General features: G+C 45.6%; 1 pseudogene; it reads right to left on the bottom strand.

Moving 5' to 3' along the window:
- Positions 1–6,150: 6,150 nt before the first annotated feature.
- Positions 6,151–10,358, bottom strand: LOC123412703 (annotated as a pseudogene).
- Between the last annotated feature and the right edge of the window lie 2,001 nt (positions 10,359–12,359).

Raw genomic sequence — 12,359 nt, 5'->3', positions numbered from 1 at the left:
GCGCTATCCTAGATTCTCTTCATTTGAGTCATAGGAAAGCCGTACTATTAAGAGGGGATCCGTAGTGGAAAGGTTTGGGTGGAATCTATCTTTGCACACGCACACCTCTATTTTCTCCCTTTCCTTTATCCTTGGAGCGGCCCTCGCCTGTTTGTTCTTTGTGTCTCGGCAAAATGGTCCCCAGCGGTAGTACCGCTGGACTACTAGCGGTAGTACCGCTGTATCCAGCGGTAGTACCGCTGGCTGGCGGTAGTACCGCCCCTGTTCAGCGGTAGTACCGCTGGCCAGCGGTAGTACCGCTCCAGGTGCCCTGTTCCACCTGCCTAGCGGTAGTTCGTGGACGGACCCTTTTGCGAAGACTTTCTCGGCGGTAGTAGTGTTTATACACTACCAAGGGCCAGCGGTAGTACCGCTGCTCCAGCGGTAGTACCGCTGGAAGCCCCAGCGGTAGTACCGCTGGTTCCAGCGGTAGTACCGCTGGAGGCCCCAGCGGTAGTACCGCTGCATGCAGCGGTAGTACCGCCAGGCAGCGGTAGTACCGCTCCTTCCCAGCGGTAGTACCGCTGGATCTCGGGCAGAGAGTGGGAAAACGGTCTGAATTTTCCCCCCACTATATAAAGGGTTCTTCTAGCTGAGGAACTCGATCTCTTACCTCTCTAAGCTCCATTGTTGCTCCACAAGCTTAAAAGTGCCCGATCTCTCTCCCTAGCCAATCAAACTTGTTGATTCTTTAGGGATTGATTGAGAAGGCCTAGATCCACACTTCCACCGAGAGAAAAGTTGATTCCCCCACCTATCCCTTGCGGATCTTGTTACTCTTGGGTGTTTGAGCATCCTAGACGGTTGAGGTCACCTCGAAGCCATATTCCATTGTGGTGAAGCTTCGTGGTCTTGTTGGGAGCCTCCAAGCTTTGTGTGGAGTTGCCCCAACCTTGTTTGTAAAGGTTCGGTCGCCGCCTTCAAGGGCACCTATAGTGGAATCACGGTACCTTGCATCGTGCGAGGGCGTGAGGAGAATACGGTGGCCTTAGTGGCTTTTTGGGGAGCATTGTGCCTCCACACCGCTCCAACGGAGACGTACTTCCTGTCAAAGGGAAGGAACTTCGGTAACACATCCTCGTCTCCATCGGTTCCACTTGTGGTTATCTCTATCCTTTACTTTGTATTTGCTTTTGCTTGTGACTATATCTTAGTAGTCTTAATAGCTCTCGTTGTTAGCTTCTATAGGGTTCACCTCATTGTCATATTATTTGTGAACCCGTATAGTGTTTACCTTAACTTTCTAAGATTAATTAAAAAGTGGTCGTTGTCTATTCACCCCCCCCTCTAGCCAACCATATCGATCCTTTCAGACCCGCCTCCAATTAAGTCAAGTCTGTGTGTATCTATGCCATCTGTGGATCGATATGCTGGCAGTACATCCATGTATATATCAAAGTGCAACCACATGCAAAATATTGTAAAACTGATATATAGCTCACGAGTCTGAGCGGAAACATACAAACTGGAGCGGGATCCCATCAACACCCACGGCAGGTCGAGTGTAGACCGTAACCCTAAATCATAACTCTTACTCGTCGTAGAAAAAAATCTTGCAACATGATAAGTTTCAGCTGCGTAGGTCAGTACGTGGAATGTACTCGTAAGTTACATCATAAGAGAGTAATATGCCTACTTCTACATGTAATTTGGTGGTGGAAAGCTCTAAGTTTAGTTTTGCGTAAAGCTGGTTTTTCCTTAACAAATATAATTATTCTACTTCTACAAATATCGTAAGACTGAGATGGAAACCCCAACTCAATCTATTCTCAAAGTTGTGTAAATACCTAGTCAATTAATTAAGAGTGATGAGATCCCCAGCATTTCCACTACTAAAAGCTCAAGTTGTCTGTAACCAGAGACACGGCTAATCGATTAGATTGACACTCTGTAGAAGTTGCACACTTCTCCCCACAAGACTCGACCACCTTTTTAAAGTTCTCGCACCGCCTCGTGTTTGAGTGCAGGAAGATCGACACATAGTTTTTCGAAAGCATTCCCCTAACCCACGGATAGGCTAGTACACCTACATCATATACATGTCTATCATTGGTGAGCAGTACTACGGGGTCCGTCGCCGCGATAGTGGATATGGTGGCGTCGGTGTCAATAGTGGCGTCCTCTGTTGACGGCGGCGATTGGCTGTATTGCAGGGACGGCTTCGATGAGATTTGCGGGCGCTGGGAAGCTCGATGTCATGCGCGTCTACCAGTAATAAGAGGTCAGGGGGATCCAGAGTTGTGATTTAGAAACAAACATCGGGAGAGGATGCTCGGGGACCTTTGATGACAACAAAATTTCTCCCCGGAGCAGACAACAGAAGCGGAGCTTCGAGAGCTCCTGTAGCACGATTCTGAGGGGGAAAGTGATGGATCAAAACTGGAATGGAACAAGGAGAGATTGAGGAATTTATAGGAGGTCATAGGTGGTGCAGTTCTGCGAGGATAAGCGTTATCCTGACGAACTAGGAAGGGTTAGGCGCGGTGGCGAGGTTTCTCGCGTTGGAGATAAGGCGACGAGAACCATGAGTCATAGAGAGAAATCTAGAGAAAGGTGGAGCGGACATGAGCCCGTGGATCATCATTAAATCAGATGGTCTTAGCGTCGAGTACCCCTTCAGCCACTGAGTACCCCTTCAGCCACTAAGAGCATCTTCAATGATCGCATGATCATCGTTGATAAAATTGCCACATAAATGATTTTGATGACATGACATGTAATAAAAGAAGAGGGGTAATGAAATCGTATGAACTTGAAGCAACGGTTCATGCACAAGCTCCGAGCCAAACATGGTTATTTCTTCAACATTTAATGAACCCACTTAGTTATTTTACATACGGTTAACATACACTCTATTGAAGAGCTTGTATGATATGTTGTTGGTTGATGATGTGAACACTATACCAACGATTGAACATACGGACTGTTGGAGATGCTTTAAGGCTTCTCGTAATGGGAGTATCATAGATAGTATCATGCATTCCAGCTAAGCAATTTCGATGAGGTGGCATAGAATTAAATGAAGAAAGAGTGGGTTGAGTATCATATTATGATACCGTATCATATTAAATGATGTGCTACTATGTGTCTTGCATGGCAATAAATGAACTACCCTCTGATACTAACATATGAAACTATGCATTACGAATGTGATATCATACACTAGTATCATATGCATAATACTAGTATATGATACTACCTATTACAACCAGTCTAATAGGCCATGGCCAAAAGCTGGAGTTGGCTGGTTCATGAGCAGCCGGCGTGTCATTGTGTTAGCCCATTCGGTTAAAAAGTTTTTTCTATTTCTGTTTAACCAGAAAAATTGTTCGCACAAATAATTGTCCAAATAAAATTCTAAAAATACCAGAAATTTAAAAATACTTATATAGAGCTTAGTGGACATTTATTCCAGCACTAATAATTTTTAAGAACAAACATTTTAATTTATAAAGCAATTTTGGCCATAATAATAACACCCTACATTATTTTTTTAGGGTTTATTAAATGTACAAAATGTTTTTATCAACTCCAAGTAAAGATTAAAAACATTTACCATTTATTTTAATTTTAAAAAGTCATATTATCTTCCCTCATTTGTTTCCTTTTGGACTGGAAAATGTTTGAATATTCCAAATTCCAAATACACTTTAAAATGCAACCAAATTTCAAAGTGAGAATTTGGAAAGTCATTCTATTCCCTCTCTATTAAAAATTCAGATAACTAACAAAAAAATTCAAACTCAACTAAAATTCAATCAATATCACAACAAATCGATCAATATTATTTAATTATATAACATTCCAAAATTTAGAATTTTGGGATGTTACAACATGCCGACTTGAGATCAGAGTATGGCAGTGTCATTAAATCTTGGCAACAAGATTGATACATGGACCACTCTCTCAGAAAGATGCCATTCTCATCCAAGAGGAATGTAAATACGAGTTGGCTCTAGATCCAAACTTATGAATTCAACACTTTGAGTCCTAAAAGTAGGGTCAAAACAGTTCCGCGGTGGAGCATCAAACTAACCCTATAGTATTTTTAAGTGATTTGGAGTAGGCCCTACATCGAGCAACTAATTACTCGAAACTTCTTTGTGTTTGGGCACAAAACATTTGCTTGACTGAAGGTACTCAAAATTTTGTTATATGGGTGCACGATCAGCGCACTCATAGAGTGTAGCCCTCGAGACTCTAACTGATTGCTGGTAGTAGGTTGGAGTTTGTAGAGTTTGTTGTACTAGAATGTTGTTGTTGTACTGGACCGAGAAGAATATTTCTTTTTGATTTCTCTTTCAATAGGGGGCATGCTGAGTGCACCCACCGGATAGTGTCACTATTGAAATCGGGGAATTTTCCATGAGCTAATTCTTTGTCGTCTGCTGGCTGATGGAAAAGAGCCCCTTTGCCGTTAGCTGCCAGAAAACAGACGACAAAGATATGGTTGATGGCAAAGACAATATTAGCCATCAGCCAAATCTTTGCCGTCTGCTAGCGGACGACAAAGAAACTGCTCGCAGACGACAAAGAGATTAAACCCCCCACTTTGCCATCTACCAACGGACAGCAAAGAAGCTGCTAGCAGATGGCAAAGTGGATGGCCCATAATGGCCGGCACCACCCCACCCCCGTATTTGCCGTATGGCGCCACCCCTTTGTCGTTAGCTAGCAGTCGGCAAAGGGGATGGCCCCATAACATCCGGCGCCACCCCCACCCACCCCACCCGCTTTCTCTCTTTCTCCTTGTCTCTCTCTCTCACCCCGCACCACCCTGAGGCCACCCCGCACCACCATAGATCCCCGTGCCGGCCACCCCTCGCTGGACCTCCTCCCTGTGTCGGCCCCCACCCCGCAACCAACACTCCTCCCCACGCCGACCACCCTCCCTGCAACCGACACTCCTCCCCGCACTGCGCCCCTACCATGCAACCGGTGCCCGTGCCCGCCTGGCGCCCATGCTGGCCTCGGCTCCCGTGCCGACCCCAGTGCCCCTGCCGACACGGCGCCCCATCGCCCCGCCCCCCACTGCCCGGCCTCCGCACCCTGCCTCCGGCGCCAGACCGCGCCAACCAAGGTGAGGTTTTTTTTCCTATTTTTTTACATCTACATTACTATATAGTGTACGAGTTTTAAATCGTAGCAACAACATCAGTCCTAGCCATTGGAACTATTGTTTTGCCCTTGTACAATTGATCGATCCCATCGATTGATGGTGCACGTGTGTGTTCGGCTGGACCACTTAGAACATTTTCCGCTGCAGCCTAGTGAAATGTAAAAGAATAGGCGATTCATTAGTAGAAAATTATCACTTTCTAGATCATGGCAAAAATCATCACATGAAAGAATTGACAGTGGTAAAAAAACATTGATAATAGATGCTAATTGCTTCAAGACATGTTTTTGAAATATAATGAAGACAATTTTCTTTGCAATACATGATTCGTAAGGAAAAATATTTGGAACTTTTGTGAACATTGGCCTTCACTCCCGCGGTATCTAAATCCTAGCTCTGCCCTTGGCCGAGCACAAGAGATATATGGTCTTGGAGGACAAACAAAAGCAAACAATTTGTGGGTTCCATCACATACATCATCATTTTTTTTCTATGGACATTTCTGGTTGGACGGTGTATCATGTCAATTACCAACTATAAGTTTTTTTTACTACTAGCAAAAGGGTCCGTGTGTTGCAGCGGGAGAAAAAAATCACCATCTTCAATGGCGATGACCACATTTGGTTATTTGAAACTATTTGACATTGTTAATTGTTCGTAAGTCTATTCAGATAGCGAAGGTTCTATTCAACAAATTCATAGTGTTACTTTGACATTGCCCATTACTGGACAGAGTTAATATTTTTGGCAAGAAATCTCTCTATTATAAATGGTCCAAATTTATCTATATGTATTATGTATGTCCTCAACAATAAAAAAACATTCTGGTCCACTTCATCTCTAGCAGATCTTATTCAGTGACAGTGATATGCCAACGGCCTTTCTTTGATTTCTGAGTTTCAGAGGTAGAGGGTGGAGCAACTAGAAAGTCAAGAAAGGGCTAGATAAATCTGATTGAAGAGCGAAAAACAACAGAATATCTTGTTGTGCACAAATAATCAATTATATGTCCAGTTAGCACTGCCAAGTTAAAGTTCGAAGCTAGAATCATAGATCTTACAATTGTACTTCTGAAAAGAACCATTCAAAGTCGGACTTCTATCACTACTAAACGTCGGGATCTCATATCATACAGTGATAATCCTCCTAGATTAAGATCATGCCAAATTAGTGAATGTATAGAATAACTACAATTTCGAGTTTCAAGAAAAGCAAATGTTAACTTAATTATCTGGTCTATAGCTATGTTGGTATCTGAAGAATCATCCTCCCCTTGTTGTTAGTTCATCACCTTGGTCCCTTGTTCTTGGCGCAGCATCCGATCTCAAATCTCAACCTGGTAGCCAGTTTTGGTGTACAAATAGTAGCATGGAATACTTCTACAACTAACTTAGAATCAGACACGAAGACATGCTTACCATCTTGGCCTATATGGGAGTGGAAGTCTGGAACTTCTCATGCAACCATCGTCTTGATGCGTATCTTTGGGTTCCAAATTGTGACTTTCACAGAAGTACTTCTCTGAAAGCATAAACATGCCATATTGAACTGAACACTTGGCTCAGAAAATCATACTGTTCGGTGCAAGTGTTTATACTTCTTTCATATGGAAATCCATGTGAGAGGAGTATACTGGCAATCCATATTCAGATGAAAATGGGAAAAACACAATTATGATTTTAGAGGTGAATACATTATCCTCCAGCTCATGGATAAAACAGTCCTAGTCAGATGTGTTCCGGCAACCTCCTGCTCTAGGTCATTGCTCCTCTTCCACGTGCAACGACGTGCAAGAGAGGAGTAGTTCGGGAAGAAAGAAAGAACGAGCAGCAGAGGAGGCATGCCGTGCCCGAGCAGAGCGTCGTTTCCGCGCTATGACCACCGCCCCCTCCAAGCTTGCGTCGTCGTGGTCCATGGTTTCGAGTCGGCGAACTCCTCGCCCCGGTCGACTCTCTATTTTCACCACCTTCATCTTTGTGTGCCTCCCACCTCACTACCGCCGCCTAATGCGGTGTCCCAGCGCAGCGCCGTCGCCCCTCGAGCCTCCTCCCTCTGGCGTCAATTCGACGCTTCGCGCAGCCACGACATGCCTCTAGCAAAAGAGCCAGTGCGTTGCAACAGGTAAACAAATAATTCTTTTTTATGTCCTAGCTCAATGAATTTATTTGAAACAATGCTTAATATTGAATAATTCATGTTATATGGTTCTGAAGGAGAGGATGTCCATACTTCCACCGAACGCCTGCCAAGGAGGGTCTCTTGTTTGTTTTTCTTCCCCATGAAAAGGTGGAAATGAAACATACAACTACTTGCACTGACGAATCCTCATGGTGCAAATAATATTTCTACTTCTTACATACTCCCTTCATTCCGTATTGTAAGTCGTTTTGGCTTTTTCCGACAAGCTCCAAAAACCAACAAAATGACATGTTTTACCCTGTTTCAGAATACACACGCACAGCGATTGCAGCAGATAAATTCAGAAGACGCAACCACGATGGGAAAGAAGTGCACGGCGAGATATGCCAATGCATTGTCGCAAACCTTCCTTGATGATGAGATATGCCAATGACCTTTATCCAATTCCTGAGTTTCAGAGGTAAAGGATGAAACAATTATAGAGTTTGTTATTCAGATAAAGAACACAGGGCTAGACGACCCTGGTTGAAGAAGTGGAAACAACAGAAGATATTGTTTGTGAATAAATCAACAATTATATATCCAATTAGTTCTTGTAAGTAAAATATCGAATCTGGAACTACAGGTCTTACAACTGTACAGCCTAAAAGACTTATTAAACATCAGAAACCATGAGACTTGTATAATTGAGAGAAGTTTATACTATATGATACGAGCTCATAGACAGTGATAATCAGAGAGCACGCATAGAAGGACCACGACATGCGAGTAGGAGGTTGGAGATTGAGGAGGCTACTGGTGGAGCCGAAGAAGATTAGTGGCGGCTGGCGGGAGTAGAACACCCGTCGCCGGCTAAATCAGCTCGAACCAAGGATAGGATAGGACATTAATAGAAACAAACTACGTGGCAACATTCAACATCATTCCAAACTTCTAGGGGAGAACCTGCGCAAGGTTAATGGTAGATTGTTTTTTATATTTTAATCTTGCAAGATGAACGAATTTTCCTAGATTCTCCTCATCAAATTTTTTAACGCAACACTAATGCTTCAGTTTCATAAATTTTCTAATGCTTGAACCTATCAGACTAAAGCAATGCCCAATATTGAGGACTCGGTAACAGTTTGTAAAGGTAACAACTCAGGCATACATCCAATGACAACATAAGTGTCATGTTCGCATAAAAGAGCAACATACCTTCAACAACACAAGCCTTGGAGAATGCCTCGACAACTATTGTTTTCCTGTCTTCCCTCACACTTGTATCTACGACTCCCACAGCTTGCTTTCTACACAAATGGTGCACAACTGGAACAAACCTAACCCCAGTGCCAATCGGGGTGGCTTCTTTGGCTAGTTGTTGCACCATCTCCCAAAGAAGCATAAGCTGACCCTTCTCAGTGCGCATTCCCAACAGAGCCTAGACCATGGATTCTTGGTCAGCCTCCAGCACCTCCAGTTTCATGTATAGCGTCTTAATGCCTGGCTCCTGTCATCCTCGTACTTATCCAAGACCCTGGTTGTAGGAGCTGACACACCTTGATGCACCTTGATGATCATGTAGACCATGTCATTGCCACTGCTAGCACCATCACCTTGTTGATCATGTAGACCATGTCGTTGCTATTGCTAGCACCATCGGCGTCACTTCCCCCTTCTTCAAGGCCATATCCACCAATGGGCGACTCTGGCAATCATGTAGACCATGTCATTGCCACTCTTAGCCCCATCACCTTGTTGATCATGTAGACCATGTCGTTGCTATTGCTAGTACCATCGGCGTCACTTCCCCCTTCTTCAAGGCCATATCCAGCAACAAGCGACTCTGGCAACTCATCATCATTACAGAGGTGGCTCCTTTCTTCCACAATCTCCTCATGTAACATCTCGTCATCAGAAAATCTGTGTGTTTCCTGCCCACTCGACTCCAGAAATTCCTCATCTACAAACTGGTGGGCGCCATCATCTTCCTCCAGGGATGGTTCACCTACTACATCCCCATCCTGGTCGTGCTCGAGGAGGCAGATCTCGTGTTGCAGATCCGCGCCCACCACGTCCTCCTCGCTGCCATCCTAACCATCGTTGTCATAGTACTCCCTGTCCTCGCCCTTGCCCTCGAGGAAACCTTCGTTGTCCCCATGGCCATGCCACTCGGCCTCATCGCTGTCGGGGAGCGGGATGCTGAGGTGGAGGCACGCCTGCTGGTAGGCATGGAGCCTGTAGCAGACGCGCACGAGGTGGCGCACCGTCGTCAATGAGGGCACGAAGGTGATCGATCTCGGTGGCGTTGAGCGCCAAAGAGGCGAAACTGGCGAAGCTCCATTTGGACCTCAACCTTCTCCCTCTGCTGGCCGCGGTGAGGCGCTCCTCCTCCATCTCGCCCTGCAGCATCGTCGTGGTGCCCTCTACCGCCGCTAGGTCCTCCCACAGTGTCGTGGTCTCCTCCTCCGCCTCCATCCATGTCGCCCCCTCTTCCTCTCTGTCCCCGTCCCTCTTCTCTCCCTACCCGCCCCGCCAGTGTTCTCTCCGTCCAGCCTCCACTTCACGGAGCGCCGCCATCAGACTGCCGCGGACGGGCGAGGAACAACCCGAGAAGGTGAATTACGCTAGGGATGGCCGTAGGTGGAGGATGCCAGGATATGGAGGGCGGTGGAGAGATGGGATCCGGGGGGAGGGGGCGGCGTGCGGCGGCGGGTCTAGATCTGGATTGGGTAGGGGGTTTTCCTGTTAAAACGAAACGTTATCTGAGTAAAAACAGGACTGTGGGTTAATTATCATAAATTAGGAGGGCGATGACGGGTTTTCCGACAGAAACGATAGCCTCTTTATTATTAGGTAAAGATGATACACCTATATACTAGTGAATTACGCCATTATCTACATGTTTGACGTGTGTCATTATTTTAATTAGAATTTAAGGATCATTAGTGTAATCTTAGTATTTTATTTCAAAAAAATGCTGGCATTGTTTATTGTCGTGTATTAAGTATGTGCATAGATTTGTGAATTATTGTCATGTTTAGTAGTTTCTAGATTTAATCTTTATTTTCTTTGAATTACTAAATAGAGAGGGTTGCATTACTTATAGAAACGACTGATGTCACCTGAACTAGCTAAATTACTAAAAGAAATGGAGGGATGTATTACATTGGGACTGATACATGGAGGCTTGAGACAAGCAGCTCCGGACTCATATGTAGAAAGAAAAGTAGGCAGAAACAACACGGGCATGATGAGGTCGTGATACGTGTTGTCCAGCAGGCAGGATCTTGAGGGTGAGCACATCACGGGACAAATTCATCACCGCCCTCGTCAGCATCATCATCAACACGAGCAACAACAAGGGTTGCCTCCTCGTCCGTGCGACAGAGGAGCACGATTTCCGCCAAGGCCACTACAAAAGCAGGGGGCATCTGGGATGTTGAGTTGGGAGTCTTGGATGGTGTTTTCCAGGGCCTGAACGACCTCAGAGGCAGAGAGGCGGGCAGCTTTGGTGTGAACTACTCTTGTGGTCATGTCGATGAACACCTTGGGCTCCTTGGCGGCCAGATGTAAGCTACGGCGCAGGGTCATGGTCTTGTCTTTGAAGCATTTGGCGCTATGACGTAGCTTGCACACAAGGCTCTCATGGGTGGATGGGTCTGTAGCAAATGGCAGAGGTGTAAAGATTTGGTCAGTGATGTCTGGATCGGGGGAGGATTGCATGGTAGAGGGTGTAGCAGTTGATAGTGGTAAAGCAGCGGGGCCTTACTGTTGGCACAGATCCCCTTGTATGTTGCACGTCGACGAGTGCTTTCCGTCGACAGCACGCTTGTAGTCGTCAGACCGGCCGAGTTACTTTTACGGGCGTACGTAAGCTGACTATGCAGACGGACAACGAAACAAGCAGGCAAGCAGCTCAATGGATTCTGGAGATACTCGCGCTGCTAGCTAGCAGCACCACTACGAGAACACTAGCTGATGGCTAAACAGGGCCTTGTCGGTCCTGTTGTGTATTGCTTTGTATTGATCTGATCTGGTTACAAGGGGTAACTTACACGAGTATATAAAGAACTAAAGCTAGCCTAAAACACTTCGAGTTGGTTTGATTGTTCTGGTCCAACCCGAACACGGACAACGTGGTTATTTCCAACAATCACCCCCCTAAACACGATGTCCTCACTTCACAGCTTGGACGCCGATCCTTCTCCGCATCTCTGTAAACTTCTGTCGTCCCAAAGACTTGGTCAGGATATCTGCAAGCTAATCATCGGTGCAAACGTAGTTGACTTTAATCTTGCCTTCTTCCACGCACTGCCGTATGTAGTGATACCTCGTATCAATGTGCTTGCTCCTGTCATGATGCACTGGATTCTTACATAGAGCAATCGCAGACTTGTTGTCAACATAGAGCACCATTTCTTTCGGTTCCTTGTGTGTGAGGTCACCGAGTAGCCTTTCTAAAAACACACCTTGACACGCCGCGGTTGCAGCTGCAATATACTCCGCTTCACAGGATGATAATGCGACCACCTTCTGCTTTTGTGATAGCCAACTCACTATGCTCCCGCCCAAGAAATATGCCACTCCCGAGGTACTTTTACGGTCGCCCACATCTCCTGCCAGGTCACTATCACTATAGCCAAGTAGCTCCACCATCTCCTTCTTCTTCCCTCTCAAATAGACACAACCGAAGTTTGTTGTCCCTTTGATGTATCTGAGTATATGTTTCACAGCTGCCCAATGTTCCTTCGTGGGTGCTTCCATGAAGCGACTCACTATGCCAACGGAATAGGCCAAGTCTGGTCGTGTATTCACAAGATACCTTAGACTTCCGACCACACTCCTATACTCTGTTGCATCAACCACGGGTGCTTTGCTTCTCTTGCTAAGTTTAAGACGAGGGTCCATCGGAACAAAAGTTGGTTTGCAGCCACAACTTTCAAGAATCTTCTTCGCATATGCCTCCTGACATAGTGTGATCCCCTCAGGCTTTTGTTGTACCTCAATCCCGAGATAGTAACTCAAGAGCCCTAGATCACTCATCTTGAATAGCTCCTTCATTTGCAGCTTGAATCTAGCA

This window comes from Hordeum vulgare, chromosome 7H (genome assembly GCF_904849725.1).
Source record: "Hordeum vulgare subsp. vulgare chromosome 7H, MorexV3_pseudomolecules_assembly, whole genome shotgun sequence".
NCBI lineage: Eukaryota > Viridiplantae > Streptophyta > Magnoliopsida > Poales > Poaceae > Hordeum > Hordeum vulgare.
This window is presented reverse-complemented; position numbering and strand designations above follow the sequence as displayed.